At 32.6% G+C, this 18,030-nt stretch overlaps 2 protein-coding genes across 7 annotated transcripts in view; one reads left to right on the top strand and one right to left on the bottom strand.

Annotated features, from left to right (window-relative positions):
- The window catches only part of LOC126741573 (autophagy-related protein 16-1), a 579,654-nt gene that overhangs the window by 181,234 nt on the left and 380,390 nt on the right, over positions 1-18,030 (top strand). The gene's annotated exons all lie outside the window — the stretch shown is intronic.
- The window catches only part of LOC126741569 (uncharacterized), a 251,654-nt gene that overhangs the window by 108,407 nt on the left and 125,217 nt on the right, over positions 1-18,030 (bottom strand). The window contains exon 1 of one of the 4 annotated variants that reach the window (XM_050448040.1): positions 11,982-12,000. The exons of the other annotated variants lie outside the window; for them this stretch is intronic. The gene's annotated coding sequence lies outside the window, so the exon portion shown is untranslated. Of the gene's footprint in view, positions 1-11,981; positions 12,001-18,030 lie in introns of those variants that run through there. 4 annotated transcript variants of the gene reach the window in all.

Here is an 18,030-nt window from a genome sequence, read left to right as displayed (position 1 = left end):
CGTGAAGCTACAGCCTGAGAAATGTGGCTTGTATGTTGACGATTATCTAAAACGGACAGGATTTATTGACTAAACACCTTTAACGTACAAAAAATTATGAAAATGATAGCGGAAGAAAATAGTGATGAAAAACGTGACTCCTATGAAATAGACCTTTTCCGATGAATCGGACTTTGAATAATACCATCGATTTTTCGTCTCAAATGTTCATATTTTGAATATATAATATGTGTAAGATTTTTTAATTTAAATATTTTTGTATTTTCAATAAAGTAAATCTTTACAGATAACTACAATTCAATTATATTTCATGGTGTTTTTATTTTATTTGAGAAAATATTGATTTTTTGTTTTGTTTATTTTAATTCACACTCCTAATTTAGAATGAAATTTGCAAGAGAAGTATATCTTACTATTATTTATTTCTTGTATCTATTGAGTCGCACGAAAATTTTAACTCTCAAAAATCGACAACCGACAATAAAATTAAATTTAATCTGATATAAATTTTATCGCGTAACTCGATAGTCGCAAATTGCTACTGCGACTTACCTGTACACATCTGGCAACCCAGTAGACATCGATTAGTACATAATGTAATGCGTAATGAAATGAGTGCAATGTTGTTAAAAAAATTGTTATTTAATAATTAATAAATTATAATTTGCACAATATTTTTCAGGCAACCTTTGCGAAATCGATTTCTAGATATATAAAACTCTAGAAAAAAATATGTTTTAACCCGTGATGGGTGAATGTACATAGTATGGTGGGATCCTCTACTATAAGAGTTTCCAGAGGTTCCAGAAGTGATTGAAGCTTAATCCTTGTTATTCCCTTCATATAGATATCCTGAAAAATGTTGAATGTTATAAAGAAGCAATAAAACGTGTTACTTTTCCCTTCGTTAGATCTACGCAAGAAGCAAAAGAGCGTTACGTGGTGATTTATTTTCGCACGCGCGAATAAAAATAAGGAAAACCAGCGCGTAAACTGAAGATCTACGGCGCCGACTCGTCAAGTATAATTTTATTATTGCCTTTTACGACCAGGCCGACGTCAGAAAGGCATATGTGCACCTTTTTACGACGACCATAAATCCCATGTTGTTTATGGTGCAGCCAGGTGAAGAAATATTTTGGCTTGCGAAAGAATTAATTACTTTACTTCATGTGTATATTAGTACTCCAACGAGTTCTTTGAATCACTCAAGAACTCGGAAGAATGTTAGAAATCTCTTTTAAAGTAGGTAATGGTGTATATAATTAAATACGTGTCAAGCTCTCTTGACACATCTACACTAAAACGATTTCAAATCCCTTGAGGTGAAAAGTCCAGTTTAACCTCTAGAGCGTTGGGATGAAAAAGAACAAATTCAAATTATGAGGCTGTGACACCCTAAGAATCCAAATCCTAAACCCTTTAATTGATTTTCTACTTAACTAACGCAAAAATTGAAGCAAATAATATTGCTCATCCCCCTTCAGTCCAAAATGATAAGACGTAATGCAATAAACCGCTAAGTTAACTCAAAAAAGGACATTGATCCACTTACTAGCCCTAGACACTGGGACCACGCCCTTGCTGCTTTAATTCCATTCCTCTCCATATAATAAAATACTGTTTAACCACTTGTTTTTCCGTAATTACAACTGCCGTAAGTTTACCGTTTAGGTGAATTATCGTGTGCAGAACTAAACGGTGGATGGCTAATTGCACGTTTTAATTGTGAAAATGTTATGAAATAATTTAATCGTCGGTTAGCTAACTGAGCAACTGAAAGGATGAAGTGAGATTAATAAACGGGATTCTGCGTTTTGTTTTTTAATATCTGGTACTTTTAATTTTTAATGAACGGTTATTGATTTACAGTGGGAATGATAGGAAGTATTAAGGACTTTATCATTAGGGCCATCTGTTACTATTTCCAAAATTATTGTTTGGACAGGGTTGGATGGACATTTATAGAATTTATGTTTCTGAATCAAATCCCAAATTGTTTTTATTTATTTATTTATTTATTTATTTATTTAGCAGTTTATTTCCAACAGGCAAAGCCCAGTTACAGGAAAATCTACAATTAATGTTTTGAAAGTGTAAACAAGTATTAAATTACTATAAATTAAGTAACAAAAAGAAAGAAAAATAAGGAAAACTTAAATTACTATAGTAACATAATGTATATATCAAAATTAAAGGAGATGTAAATTAACATTAGAATGAACAAATAAAGGGATTCATGGGACAAGGGATAAAAGGAAGAGAAAAGGAATTATGGTAACTGTTGGTTTGTCAGAGCCAAAACTAGATCCTTTATGGAGCATACAAATATGTCACAGGTTGATGATACTGAATTAAAAATTCTGCACATTTGATATACGGGATCCTGAAACCTAATGTTAGTTCTGGCGCGATCTAAAGCAAAAGTGATATTTGCTCTAGAGGCAAATCGTGGTACATGAAATAGAATATCGTTCAAGAGAGGAGGAGAATTTATTTGATTATTGACCAATTTCCATAAGAATATTACAAACTGAATGGTTCTCCTCATGGCCAGAGATTGCAGATTAAATCTACCCAACATCAGATCATGATCATGTCCCCTAACATGATATATTCCATCCTCACGAAACATAAGAAAGAAACTTTAAAACCCTTCTCTGACCACTCTCGATGTAGCCAACATGGCATTCATAGGACACCACACCAAGGAACCGTATTCCAGTCTTGATCTAACAAAGGAAAAGTACAATAGTTTTATTAAGTTTGAGTTGTTAAAGAGTCGGCTATTTCGAATGACCAAACCCAGAAGTTTCAACAAGGAGGTCACTGTCTGTTCAATATGTGGCACAAATGTGAGTCTATCGTCGAATACAACCCCTAGATCTTTAATAGAAGTACTTCTACAGAGGATTTGATTATCTATATTGTAATTAAACAAAACAGGATCCTTGGCTCGGTGAAAGGAGATCACACAGCATTTCGAGATGTTAAGACATAACTGATTTCGACTGCACCACCCCCTAATTAGGTCCAAGTTACTCTGTCAGAACAAGCAGTCCAAGATACTATTGATACACCAGATTATTTTTAAATCATCAGCATAAGCTAGTCTAAGGCAGGAAATCAATTCTATAAGATCATTAATATAAAAGATAAAAAGAAGTGGGCCGAGATTGGATCCCTGTGGGACTCCAGAAGTTAAAACAAAGGTATTAGATCTGCAACCTTCCACCTCAACAAACTGTAGACGGTCAATAAGGTATGAAGAAAGCAACGAAATTAGTCTTTCTGAGAAGTTGAATTGCTTGTTTAATTTTTCCAGCAGAATGCTATGATTTATCTGATCGAAAGCCTTACTGAAATCAGTATACATCACATCAACCTGACTTTTTCTATCGAGGGCTGAAGAAATAAAATGAGTCACATTACAGAGGTTAGTGATGCACGACCTTTTAGGAATAAAACCGTGCTGATCTATAGAGAGTAGTGATTGAACTTGGGGAAGAATTCTGTTATAAACAATAGCTTCAAAAGTTTTGAAAAAATTGCAAAGTATGGAGATAGGTCGGTAGTTATCGATTCTGTTTATATCGTCTTTTTTGTGAATTGGTATTACTTAAGCACATTTCCAGACGCCTGGAAGTTTTTCAAAATAAGTTTAAAAATATGTTTTCAAAATAAGGTTAAAAAGTTCTTAAGTGCTCCTAAGGAGCAATACTTAAGAAGCCATAGGCAAATATGATGTGTACCATTTTTTTTTTATAGTATCGTTGCTTTAACAATGTCTTAAGCCCTGATGATGGCCTACTGCCGAAAGAGCTAGGGAGCAATTTTCAATTTATTATACGCTGAATACAAGTAGTTTGTTTTAAAATAATAGTTTCTATATCCTAAGCTTTTTATAAAAATGGTATTGCTCCACGAGTTTTTGATCATTTTACATTTGAAGTGAGTAGTCACCTTGAAGTAACATCTTTATTTTTGTAATTCATGAGGATTTCTGGGAATCAGGTCCTTATCTAAATGGGTTTTTGGCACAAAAATCAAATTTTTCAATTGAACCAGAATTCCATTATTTAGTTTATGTTGCAGTAGCAGCTGTAATAATACATTTTCCATGCACAAAAATCAAATTTTTCAATTGAACCAGAATTCCATTATTTAGTTTATGTTGCAGTAGCAGCTGTAATAATACATTTTCCATTCTGAAGAATCAATTTGCTATTTTAAGTTTCTGGTCCACTGCACCATGACAGTCGTTCTCTCGAGCGGATTTCTGTATTGATTTGCATTTATATTTAAAACTTATCAAAACGTAAACTTTAATTAATTTTATAATTACTACATTCTCGCGAATGTCTGGTAGACAAGACGAATCTCACGGTAATAAGGCTGATTGCTTTTCTTTTATATACGATCAGTCCCGCTAAAACACCAGAAAATTAAATTGATAAAGATCAGTATCATCAGTAAACGAATGCAAATTAAGACGTAGTATCAATTTACAATTGATGAGCTACTTCTTATTTTTGCTTCATCTATCTAAACGACAAAGCAATTAAAACCACCACGCTTTCGTTTATTTGCTACATAGATATAAATTTGCTTCTTTATAGGTCTGTTTCCCTCTATTTTACTGCGGTAACTGGCAGTTAGCAATTAGCTACTAACTATACATACATTTAGGAAATAAAAATATTTATATGACTTAACTCCGAGAGCAACCAGATGAACATGACGCGGCGGAAGGAATCATTTTATTATCTGTCAGTTCTAATGGAGCCAGTAGTGAGCTGAAGTTTAAAACGGAATTTATTTGCCATATGCATCTTCTCTACATGCTTATTAAAACATTTAAAAACAAGAGAGAAAACAAACTGAAAACGTAGACGATATAATTGATATATGAGATAATAAAACCTGTTTACTGTGCTAGAGTAGATAAGATCGAAAATGGCAATTATTTTATAGGCTCTTTGTGGCTAATGGGTAATAAAGGAGAATATGTATAAGTTAAGTGGTCTAGGATCCACTAATTATAGAAAATCACTTTGAGGAAGATTTTGAGAGAGATCTTCTTAAATCATTCGCATCATTTGCTGACTATGCCGATCATCATAAACCATTCAATGGCCTTTCTTTTCTTTGAAAAGGAATCAACATTAGAGAAGAAATTTTTTAGATAATGGTGTTTGAGCAAGATGTTCAAAGTTCAAATGGTCTTCAAAGTACCCACTCACTTCATCTGTCAAAAACCACTGGAAGTAAATTCATCAAATAAACTTGATGTGGTTCAAAAATATAAGTTCTATGATCGTTCTTCATAACGCCAAGCCAGTACAAGCAATATTTTGGAAATATCGAACTTCTTAGGTAGTGATCTTCAAGAACGATGTTTGCTTTTCAGGTTGACCATTGACTTCAAAGGTCAAATTCTCAAAAATCACCGAAGATACATTTATCCAATAAACATCGTGGGGTTCAAAAACAGATATTTTACGAAAGTTATAATTTCAGAAATATTGAACTTTTTAAGTAGACAATTCCAAGGACGATGTTTGAGTGACCACCAACTTCAAAGATCAAATTCTCAAAAAATAATGAGTAAGTATTTCTTTTAACTAAAAAGCATATTATTCAGAAACGCATGTTCTATAAATATTGTTTATAGTCAAAGTCAATTCCAGCTATTATTTTGGAAATATCCGGATTTTTGGGCAGTACTCTCTAAGAAAGAAGATTGGCCTTTAAAGTAACCACTGACATCAAAATCTCAAAAACGTTATTTATTGAATAAAAGTGATATTAACAGTAAACGGTCAAGCAAAAATCGTAGTACGTATGTTCTACAATTTTGCTTCACCGTTTGGTGTTTTTATTGGCATTATCAGAGCAAAGCAACGACTACCTACTCATACAAAATTTGATTACATAATAATAAAACTGGTTTCTCATTTATAGTTTCAAATTATAATATAAAAACTTTCCTGTTTATAGTCCATAATTTGGCACTATTAGAAAATCATTAGCATTTATTCGCAGATGCCGCTTTGAAGTTGATAAATAAGCAATAATTTATTAATAATCAAGAAGGGGCAATAAATATCCTTGGTAGATTAATATTTAATCTGTATAGATAAATTTATGATCATTAGCAGCTAATTAACTCCTTGATATTAAATTCTTTTAAGATTTATTTTAGATAAATAGAAAATTGATTATGTTAAATGATTTTAAAAGTTTATAGTGAAAAGGAGGTCAAAAATGCATTTAACATTTCGTCAACTGAAAATAGTGAAATAAATTGAGGTGAACTTCGAGAGTGGCCACCTTGTTTGCCAGATCTGGGTCCATAAAACTTATGATTTAATCATGATGATTTCATTCCGGAAAAATCAATTTTCTTCATCTTTGAACAGCAAAAATTGAATCGCGAAGAGTAATAAACGTTGCTCGTTTTGATTGCAGCACCGTCCTATTCCCTATTTAATAACCGACCACCCGAAACAATTACAAGCCGCGAACCTCTCTTAATTATCGCAACATATCATCACACACATGAAAACCAGCGAATCTCATCGCATACGTCTGTCCGTCTTGTCTTCAGCTTGTCCGAATCAATCTTTACCGAAAGTAACATTAGAGACCGACAAGCCATTGCGAAACTGGTAATTATTTTGTAGATCTAAGGCATTTCCTTTTTCGCTAAATGCTCGCTTTTAATGGGTTTTGGTGTATTTGCAGCGAATGCTCTTGATGGTTAATTTGTTATCCAATTTTTCATGTGGTGGTACCTAAGGAGAAGAGTTCGGGTAGAAGCTAGTATGTTTTTTTGATTATTGGTTACCTCAGGAGGATGGCACAGATCTATTGATCACATAATTGAAGTTTACCACCCAATTCTCAACAAAAAACTCTTTCCCAGCCATAAAGACCGGTTAAGCGATGTTTGTTTTTGCGGGCTACAATCGTACAATCACGTAAGTAATCGTTCGGATAAAATTGCCATTTCTTGCTCGGGCACGGAAATAAATACATAAATACGGTTTTGAGTTTTCCGCTCCGTACAATTATCGGATTATAAGCCATTGAAAAACTAGCGAACAATAAAATTGTCGGATTTTTATAGTCGGAGAAACGGACTGACTGAGGGCTCTCGTTAATTCGATGGTGGTATAAATCGTTTTGTCATGGCTTTAGAGTTAGTTTTTCTCGACGGATTTAATGATACTGAAAGAGGGTTTTTTTCGATAGACGTGCATTTGTAACTTTTACTTGATGAACAGGATGAGATCTACTATGGGTAATTGTTAGTGATTACCTTAGTAATATATAATCAAATAATATTAAATCAAATCAAAAACTTAATTAGGGCGTGGTACTCAGACCTTATAAGAGTTGCGTTTTGATTATTTATGTCTTTTAGGAAATTTCATATTTTTTAAAATTATATACCAGGCGTGACAAACCAAAGATATAAGTAATTCCCAGGATGCGTTCTTCCAAAACCCCTGTTTACAAAAAACGAACGATACAGATCGCCTACGGCTACTTTATAACACAAAAAATCAGAATTTGCAAAACAGTTTTTAATTTTTTCAGTTTTATGGGAACAGGGAAAATGTATGCTCACTATGCCATGCATAAATAGAGTAAAGTGAAGATCAACCCATAAATTAAATTTCAGTTGATTATTAGTAACATATGTTGGAGTAATATGATCATACTTGCCACCTCCATAAGAATTTTTCTTTGGTATTCTGGATTTAAAAAATAATAATATTCCTCACAGAAATCTAGCTGAGAGAAAACTAAAGATTCACTTAACATCTTTTGATATGCTGTGCAAGTCAATGTTTAAATGGATTTACATTTTTAGATACACGAAAAAAAGCTTTTTTGAAACATGTGACTCAAAATTAAGAGAGCTGTCGAAAATGAGCCTCAATTTCTCGCCTGCTTGACATCAGAAAGAACAAGATTATTAATATGCAGACTAAAAAAAATACTAGCATGGCATATTATATAAATAGCATATCATAAGTAAAGTCATTAAAGCCTTTACATTTAGACTTTATTTACCGAAATAATTTGTAAATCTTAACCTTTGTAATTTTACGAAAGCGGAATTCGTTATTATCATCAATATTAAATAATGTCATATTTAAATAGAAGTGAATCGAGCCATGATCGATCAATAGGAGTAGCTAAGGAGCTTATTTTTATAAAATGTTTTCTAATATTTTTTGGGTTTTTTCAAAAAGGTAATTTCAAAAACTGATTTAGAATGAACATTCCAGGCTTTTTTCCGTTTTCTAAGCTAGTTCACATGCCAGATAGGTTTTCTTTTCGCTGCGTATTGAAAATGATGTATTGAAATGATAATTTTTAAAATCTATATCATAGTCTTTACCCATTTAGAAAAACGAGAAAAGCTTATATTTATTATAAGCCCTCCTTTTTAATTTTATCACATGTTTATTACTTGTTGTAATATAGGTTTTAAATTAACGTTTGACTTAATGTTAACGTTTCTTTATTAAAATTGTGAAAATATATATATTTTAGGGATTTAGGAACCAATTTAATAAAAAGATTATTAAATTTCGCATAAACGACACGATGATCAGTTTGATTGTACATTTCTAAGGTGCGGAGTTTATTAGTCCTAAATTATTATCAGAACAAATAATATCTATATGACTATCAGAGTCTCTAATTACTCGAGAAGGTTCACCAATAATAACCTGTTTTAAGTTGTATATCTCTAAAATGGAGTTTCCGGGCCTATTTATACACAATTTTACATTCACATCACCCATTTATATGACAGTCATATTTGGGGCATGGTGATTCAAAACTACTCAGCTGAGTGTAGCTGACAGATAACGGTTTGTATATTACTGCCACCAAATAGCTCAATTGCTTAATTTTAATATCTAGCCAAATATCTTCAATATTTGCTACTTATATTTAAAAATGATGTGTCAACAACTAAAGGGGACAAAAAATTAACAACATATGCCTTCACATCACCTCCCCTTAGGAATAACACAAACTGTTATTCCTAAATATTTGAAAACCACGAATAGTAATAAGACTGTCTGGATAATCATCTGTTAGCCAGGTTTCTGCTAAAGTCAGAATATGAAAACCTCATCTAATAATTGCTCTTTAATATCTGCAAATTAAAGAATAAGGGATCGATTGTTCACATGAGAAATATCGAGATTGTTTTTAGTTATGTTCCTAGGAGTAGGATCTGTATTGAACGTAAAAAGCTTCAAGAAGTGAACGATCTAGAAGTTACTTGAGTAGGTATATTTAGTAGTGTAGTATTATGTTCTACAGTAACCATTGAATCAGGGAAAAATACCTCATCGTCGGAGCTTGAATTGAGGTTGACAGGAACATTATTTGCTGTGAATCCCTCATTTGTAACTAAATAATTATTTTTAGAGCTAATAAACTTTAAATTCCTATTTTTATGTAGAAAAAAAATGTAGATAAAATTTTATAGTAATCATCAATTATTTGATTAAATATATAAATCAGACCAATAAGTGGGTTAAAGGTTAATTTTTTAAGCTTCATGCGGTAAGGGCAGATTGATTCATTGATTGATTTGCAACAGGGCAAGATCTTAACAAATCCCTGCAGCCGAATGCTTATTGTTGCAATTTTCCTAATTGAAAAGGTCATTTATCTGTGCTAAGCGCCGTAGCCTCTTTATTAGTTTTTTCTTTGAGTTTTCCTCTAGGGAAAAGTTGTTCTCTAGTAGGTTAAATTTACTCAAAGATTATATGAGAGGCTGATCATCCTCTTCGCAAAGTATACACAAAGGTTCTTCATGGAATATTCCTATTGTGTTTGGACTACCCAGTGAATAGTCCTGTCCCTATACTGAATTGAATTTTGCTGAGCTTTAGTATCTCGCAGGTGCCTTGATGGGCCTTGGGGATGCACTGTTTTTCAATGATTCAGCCCCGGTAGTTGATTCCAGTGGTTTTCGTAAGTCTCTTTAGTTCACTTTCCGAGACTATCATGGACCCATATTCAGAGGCTATCAATGATTTTTCCCCTTGCTAGGGAGTCTGCTTTTTCATTGCCTTCCACGCCTGTATATCCTGGCATCTAGGCATGAGTTACCCTGTTTCGGTTTGCAAGACTAAGGAGGTGTTATAAACAGTTCCAGACTAATTTCGAGCTGATGGTTGAGCATATTAGAGCTTCTATTAAGGCTTGACTGTCTGTAAAGATTGTTACGTCTTTGTTGACATAGGCTTTTCACAAGTTTTCCCTTAGGCACATTTCTATAGCATGAATTTTTGCTTGGAACATACAAACAAGTTGATTCTCGGATTCAGGCCATATATTCCAGCTCCTGTTCTACCATTGATCTTTGATCCATCAGTAGACAGAGGTCCAGACCTGTTAAAGTTTCATCATGATCACAATTAAGTAGGAGAAGGATAAGGAGATGAAGATTTTACCTTATTATTTGTTTTCTCTTAAGAAATCTGCCATTTAGCCATTTTTATAAAGTATAAAACAAGTAGTGGTAAAATATTGGAAACAATGAATCGCCTGGAAAAGTCACTTTTCTAATGATTCCTACAGGTGAAAAATTATAAGCGGTCGTCAATCATTCGTGGGACTGGGAAGGAGAATAAGGCCGAAGATTGAATTAAAAGTTGCTGTCGTATTGTATTAGAGTATGGGGTGGTACGTGCAAATGAAATATTTATTCTTTCAAAGTTTTCAAAAATTATATTCGCGAAGTAATTTACAAAAAGAACAAACTATACTCAACTGAATATAGATCGACTTTACATACAAATTCTTTAAAAAAATATCCCTAGTATGTATCAACTAACGTTTATGTTTTGCTTCTCTTCGTCGCAATGCGGTACTACCTTATCACTTTTAAATTAATTATCACATCTGCATTATTTTTTGAGGTAGATTTATTTATATGGGCTACAGTGTGGGAAATTATTTTATATTGCGTATATTAAAGCTACCAGTACGAAAACCAGTTTGCGGAATCTTCTAATGCATCCAGCATCTATAAGCAACGACTTTCGATTATTTTGAAATATTTCTAAAATAACTCACTTATCTTTTGATTGATTGTTACAATATGACAGTTTACATTAACTTTCCAAAGGTTTATATTACCGGTCCAATTTGACACGCGTACAAAAAACGCATGCAACGACAAACCAATTACTACAAGGAATGTAATTTCACCTTGCGTGTATCTATTTATTTATTATTCTCGCAATAATCGAAGATATTCGATTACGGGTACAGTTAAAAAATAAAAAGGCAGTGAGCAGCAGTAGCAGCAACGAGCTTTAATAAAGTCAGTCAATAACGTGTACCGGTTTATTTATTTTTTTCAAATGCACCTAAATTTGGGGTGATAGGTCATTACAAACTCTACGCATCAATAGATCGCAAATAAATAACATAAAAACAGTAATTAAACCATTTTCTGTCCACCGTAACTAAATCAGGTTTGTGTGCTGGCTATAATTTAGAAAACACATTGGCCGACCTACGGTGAATAATAATTATAATAATCAATGCGCATAAAACGTTCTTGTTGTATTTTAAGGCTATTATTACCGTATTCAAAATAAGAATGCAAGTAAAACATGAATTGGGTTACGAGTGAGATAAGCGTGCGTCATTTTCACTTTAGGAATTCGCGAATTGCATTGATGATGGACGTTGGTTGGCAAGGCCGCGATGTCATGATTATCGTAATTATTATTTATTTGAAATGTACGCAAAGCGCATCCACGTGGAACGAGACCGTGGAGGTAAAAAAACAAAAGTAAGAAATCTTATGCACCGAAACATGTCTGAAGTATCTTAATGCATGAGAGTTTAAAACAAAGATCAAATAAATTTTAGTTTTATATAAAGTTTAAAGTTATATAAAGGTTGATACAAAAAAAACTGCTTACCTTTATAAGTCCAATGTGTCAACGGCAACGTATCCCGATTTTAAAAATTGAGACTTATTTGATTGTTATGTTCTATGACTAATTCTGTAAGCTATTTATGGCTATATTAAATTATTAGATGTTACTACTTATTATATATAAAAATATATAAAAATCTGCAAAATTGTATAAAATATTATTATAAACTATATTAAAATCTCAATAATAATGCATATCCCTTTAGTTTCGTTTCATTTCGACAACACTTAATAAACATGTATGCCTGGTTACCTATATTTAAATTTTTGACTCAAGTAGAAATGATCAGAAACAAGAAGTTAAATCGACGGTCTCGAAGCATGAATGACACCCATTTTATACCTGTCATCTCTCAGGCACGACACAGGTCGGTGCGTGTTTCATGTTATGGTTTATTTACATCGTAATATAGATTAAATTAAAACTCAAATCTCTCGCGCGAAAAAAAGTTCTCAAAAAGTGTCAACTTCAAATCAACTATAAAACAGGTAAGTTTAATAACCTTTACTATTTATTAAGCTTGTTTATCAATGTTATTCTTGGTTGCTAGATACACTTTTTAAGATACCTCCACTTTTGTTTTAATTGGTTTAAAGTAAAGCTATATTTTATATTGTCTAAAACGTATACCCAAAAATTTTAAGAATTTTGGTTGAAAGATCCACGCTACTGCTGTATCTTGAATATTATGAAATTCATGCAGAAGACAAATCAGCCAGTTCCTCTGTCTAAATGCAAGAATTTTTTTCAGGAGTTCTTGGTGAGTAGAGGATACAACTGACTTCATAAATGTCTAATTTTCAGCTGCTCTAATCCAATCTTCATTGATCTATTGATAGTTGAGAACGATCAATCATACGTCCGGTTTGATTTTCCTTGATACACCGGAGACGATTTGCGATATTGATTTATTACTGAATCTTTTCGCCCGATCGACTTAAAGATTTATGATACGTTGCGTAAGAGGCTAATATTAATAGTTGCAAATTAAGTATTAGCGATAATTTCCATGCTGGTAATGGGCGCTTCCTGGAGGGTCAGTACAAGATATTCCGCTTCTACCGCTAAGACGCCGTAATTGGACGTCGTGCTGTGCTGTCACAGAACTGATATGACGTCACTGGTAGTGACTGGTTACATGTAAACTTTGTAATTGCTTTAATTTATGTGGGTTTGTTTGGGTACGGTGTGCCCCACGTTGGGCGCCCTCAATATATGAGGTAATATCTCTTTATTAACTTTTTAGAGAGAAAAGTGAGAGAATATTAATTAGGCATTATTTTTTATTTCACTGATCGCTGGACTAGTAAAAATATTTTTCCTCTTCCAGGATTTTGGAGGAATTTTTCATGTTAGTCCAGACATTTGTCGCAAGTTTGAAGTGTGTCCAGGATCCAGAGATTTCAAAGATTTTTCTGTATTTTCCAGACTTTTGAAGTAATTTTGTCATTAAAAAAATACATCAAATGCCTGGACTTAAATGAAAAATTCTTCTTTACATCTCTTGAAGATGTAAAAATTACTGGGGGTGAACAAAAATGTCGGTAGGACCAGACTTTGAATAAATTTCACTTAGGTGAGACCTACTCAAAAACATTTTCGGAATTTGTAATAATTTTTTTTAGAATTATGTAAAGGATAAATCTCTAATTCTTAAGACGCCTCTTTTAGTGCAAAATTATTAATCTAAAGCTGTTTTGGCTAAGTATTTCTCATTACACAAAATGTCAACTTCTTCCTCAGATAATTCAAGATAGTGGCGTTTTAATTCGGTTTTTTCACTTGCACTTAAAGCGTTTCCTAACAAGCATTTTCATATATAAAGAATTCTTGTAGTTCAATAATTTTCTGAGTTAGACTGAGATTTACTAGGGGATTAAAAAAATGATCAAAATCCATAAGTTTTCTTTTTTACATTGTGTCAAAATTCGGGCAACCAGAAGAAAAATTTTGAGATTCTGTAAAAGCATTTTAATAAATTAAAGACAGGGTAAGTAGGTAAGGTAAAGACGAAAAACTTAGGTCAAAATTCTTTTTAGAGAACTGTTCAAATCCATCAAGTTTTTTTTTAATTACGTCAAAATTCTGCAAACAGAAAAAATATTTTGATTCCGTGAAAGAATTTTCAAAAAATAAGTCAAATGCTTTGAAGACGTAAAAACTTACATCGAAAGCTTGGAAAAAATATATAAAATAGTCGAAATAGATAGAGTTTTTTAAATAACCTTGAAATTCAAAAAAATATGAAAAATGTTTGGTGAATGAATTTAAAAAAATTACTTTAATGATTGGACTAAGATGAAAAATGACTTGAAATACCAAAGTTGTAAAAAAGATACGTCAGGAGCTCGGAGAATGTTTTAAAATTAATTGATATTCTCCGAGTTTTTTTTTAATATCATTAAAAATTGAAATACAGATAAAAATATATTTAGATTTAATAAAAGAGTTTAAGAAAAAATGAGTGAAATGCCTTCTGCCTTGACTAAATTCAAATATTACGGCCATGGAGTTTTTTTTTAAATTACATCAAAATTAAGAAAAATAGAAAAAAAAATCTATTTGTTTAAATAAAATAATAATATATATATATAATAATATATATATAAATAATATATATAAATTATATAAATATATATATATATATATATATATATATATATATAGTTTATTTATATATATAGTTTAAACAAAAATACGAAAAAGGGAAAAAATATTTCGTAAATGATTGAACTTAAATAAACAATGACTTTAAATCCCTAAAAGGCCTAAATTACGTCAAAAGTCTAAAAACCATAAAAAAAATATCTCAAATAATTGGCCTAAAATTAAAAATTACTTTAAATGCCTTGAAGATGTAAAAAATTACGTTATAGGCCTAAAAACATATGTAGATCCGTAAAGTTTCTTTTTGAGAACAAAGAAAAATTGTTTCAACTGATTGGACTTTGATAAGAACCTGGATGAAAATTTACTTGAAATGCTTTAAAGTGGTAAAAAAATACGTCAAACGCCTGGACTAGGTTTATAATTGGTAAGTTTATACTACGTTTATAATAGGTTTATTATTTTTTACTTTCTCTCCCTGTTCTTTTTTATCCTTTTAGGCTTAAATCTTTCTATATCTCTCTTTTTTAAGTACCTGGAAGAAATATATTAATGATTAATTTCAGACAGTTAAATGAGTTATTCTTTTTATTCTCTCCAAAATTTCCAGGGAAGAATAGAAAGAGTTCTATACTTTTAGACACAGCTCTCTTTGTCTCTCTTTCTGTCTCAAGTGCATGGACAAAGTATCTAATTATTAAACAAATCCAGGCACTTGATATTGTAATGCAAACCTCCCTTCCTGTTGAGTAGAAAAAGAGGGTTAAATGGCACGATTGGGTATATACCCCCTATTCTTTTTAACCCCTTTCTCTATTCTTTTTTACTCTATCTCTCTCTTTTCAGTTTCTGAAAGAAATATATAATTAATGATTAATTCCAGATAGTTGAATGAGTCATTCCTTTAATCTTGTCTGAAATTTCCAGGGAATGACAGACATTTCCAGAAAGACCAAAGGGTTCTATGCTTTAAGACTCTGTCTCTATCTCTCAGGTGCCTGGAAGGAACATTTATACTATTTGGAACTAATTCATACATGCATTTCTACAAGAGAGGCGAAATCTAGCCGTGTTGCTACTCTTACTTAAGTTTCCTAATTCCTTACAAACCATTATTATAAGTCCCTCAATTATATAAGAGGTTTTGTTTATTATGCAAGTTAAATATTTTATTAATTTTACCTCAGCATACTTATTTTAAATGTCTTTTAATCGTTTAAATTTTTTTTTTGATTCATATTTAGTAAGTTTGTTGTTTACATTTTAAAAAAATCTCATTTTACATATAAATTTATTGATGCTTTATGATTTGATGCATGCTTTAGAAAATACGACAAATGCTTGGAAAACCTTAAAAAAAAAATTTTGTAATTCATGGAGTTTTTTTTACATTACGTCGAAATTCTACAAAATAGGATAAAAATATTTTAATTCCTGTAAAATTTATGTGTTTTTATTTGGGTACAATATGTTGAGCGCCCTCAATATATGAGATAATATTTATAGGTGAAATATATACTTTACTTAATTAAAAAATGCATAGAATATTATTGGAGATAATTGGACTAGTCATTATTTTTCCATCAATTATTTTCTTTTAAATATTTAAAAATATTTTTCTTTCAGGCTTTTAAAAGAATTTTTCATTTTAGTCCAGACATTTATCGCCAGTTTTTGAAACATCTCCAAGATCCAGAGGTTATAGATATTTCTCTATATATTTTCCAGACTTTGGTAGTAAAAATTACCTTCGGCCTTTTGATAAGCAAGAGTTCAGCCATAACACAAAAAAAAATCATCTCTTTTACTAATTTGCAGGTTGCTTGTACAGAACATAATAAATAAAGAATTTCATTCAATACAAAAACAAAATATTCATATAATTATCAAAGTACCGCCATAAGTTATGCCTGTTGAAAATTATCTTCGACAGAAATACCCACTTGGCCTACTGCTAACTGTAAACGTTGTTGCAGGAGGCGAAAATCGCCACGTAAAAAATCAAAAAGATTGGTAGCAGCAAATAATAATGCTGGCAATGCAGATATATCTTATCGTGCGATCTGTACATCGATCATACGGATCGAAAACGTAGAAATTTGCAACGGTAACATAATAAACATACCATGGAAAAGAAAAACTATATTCAATAAGTTACCAGCATGTTGTGCGAAATAATGTTATTAAGATATGAGTAAATACCGAGGTGATAAGTTTAAGGTGGGTGTAACGTATAAGGGTGTAACCGTTTGTGGTTTCTTTTGGATTTAATTGCATCACACATGAGGGTGTGTTAAATATCATTTTGATAGATAACTCAAACTGTACTACTGCTAATGACTATCTTTTGATTGGATTTCCTTTTAAAGAAAACATTTATCATGAGGAAGCAACAGCAAACCAAAAACCCTAACGTAATTCATTTTAAAGAGGACAAAAGTTGAAAATTGCTGTTATGTTTGTTGGTAGGATCTACCAAGAACTATTAAAATCACCTTGATGAAATTAGTAGTTTAGTAGATATGATAAGTCAAAGGTTGGTTGACGTCACTAAGAGCTTCAGGCTTCGGTCTGGAGAACTTTGAACCATAACTTTTGATCTACAGTAGATAACATCGTTAAATAAACTTCAGTAAATAGGTAGCGATGCTGTCTTAATAAATGATAATAACCATTCAAAAGGGTCGTTCGACAACACCCCTTTCGCATTAATCTGCCAAGCACTCGAGAGCCGCGGCTCAGAACCCTGTTTGGTTAGCTGGATAGAAGCCATGCTCTCGAAACGTCATGTATCTGCCCAGCTCAACAACGAGATTGTCGAAACGTTGGCGGCTAGGGGCTGCCCGCAGGGAGGAGTATTGTCCCCTACCTTGTGGTGCCTTGTGGTCGACAGCCTGATAAATCTTCTAAACAATGCTGGCTATACACACAGGCCTACGCTGATGATCTGGTAATCCTTTGCACAGGGAAAGACGCCGTGTCAATGCGGGGCCCTATGATGAGAGCCCTGCGTATGGTGGACATATGGTGCCTCTCGAGGGGTCTCAGGATTAACGCCAAAAAAGCAGAGCTCCTACTATTCACGAGGAGACGTAACTTTGGCACGCCCCCTGTTATATCTCTAGATGGCATGCAGCTGCATTACTCCAGGACAGTTCGATTTCTGGGAATCAAGTTAGATCCCAAACTTTCCTGGCACGATCATGCAGACACCAGAATGAAGAAGGCCACCTGCGTGCTATGGGCCTGCAGGCGGGCTTTCGGCAATACCTGGGGTCTGTCTCCTAAGATCCTCCACTGGATCTACTCGGCATTGTGAGACCTCTTCTCACATACGGGGCTATCGTTTGGTGGCTATGTACGGAGAAAGCGAAAATTCGTGCTCAACTGGACAGAGTCCAACGTCTTGCATGTCTCAGCATCA

This window comes from Anthonomus grandis, chromosome 10 (assembly GCF_022605725.1).
Source record: "Anthonomus grandis grandis chromosome 10, icAntGran1.3, whole genome shotgun sequence".
NCBI classification, from domain to species: Eukaryota; Metazoa; Arthropoda; class Insecta; order Coleoptera; family Curculionidae; genus Anthonomus; species Anthonomus grandis.
This window is presented reverse-complemented; position numbering and strand designations above follow the sequence as displayed.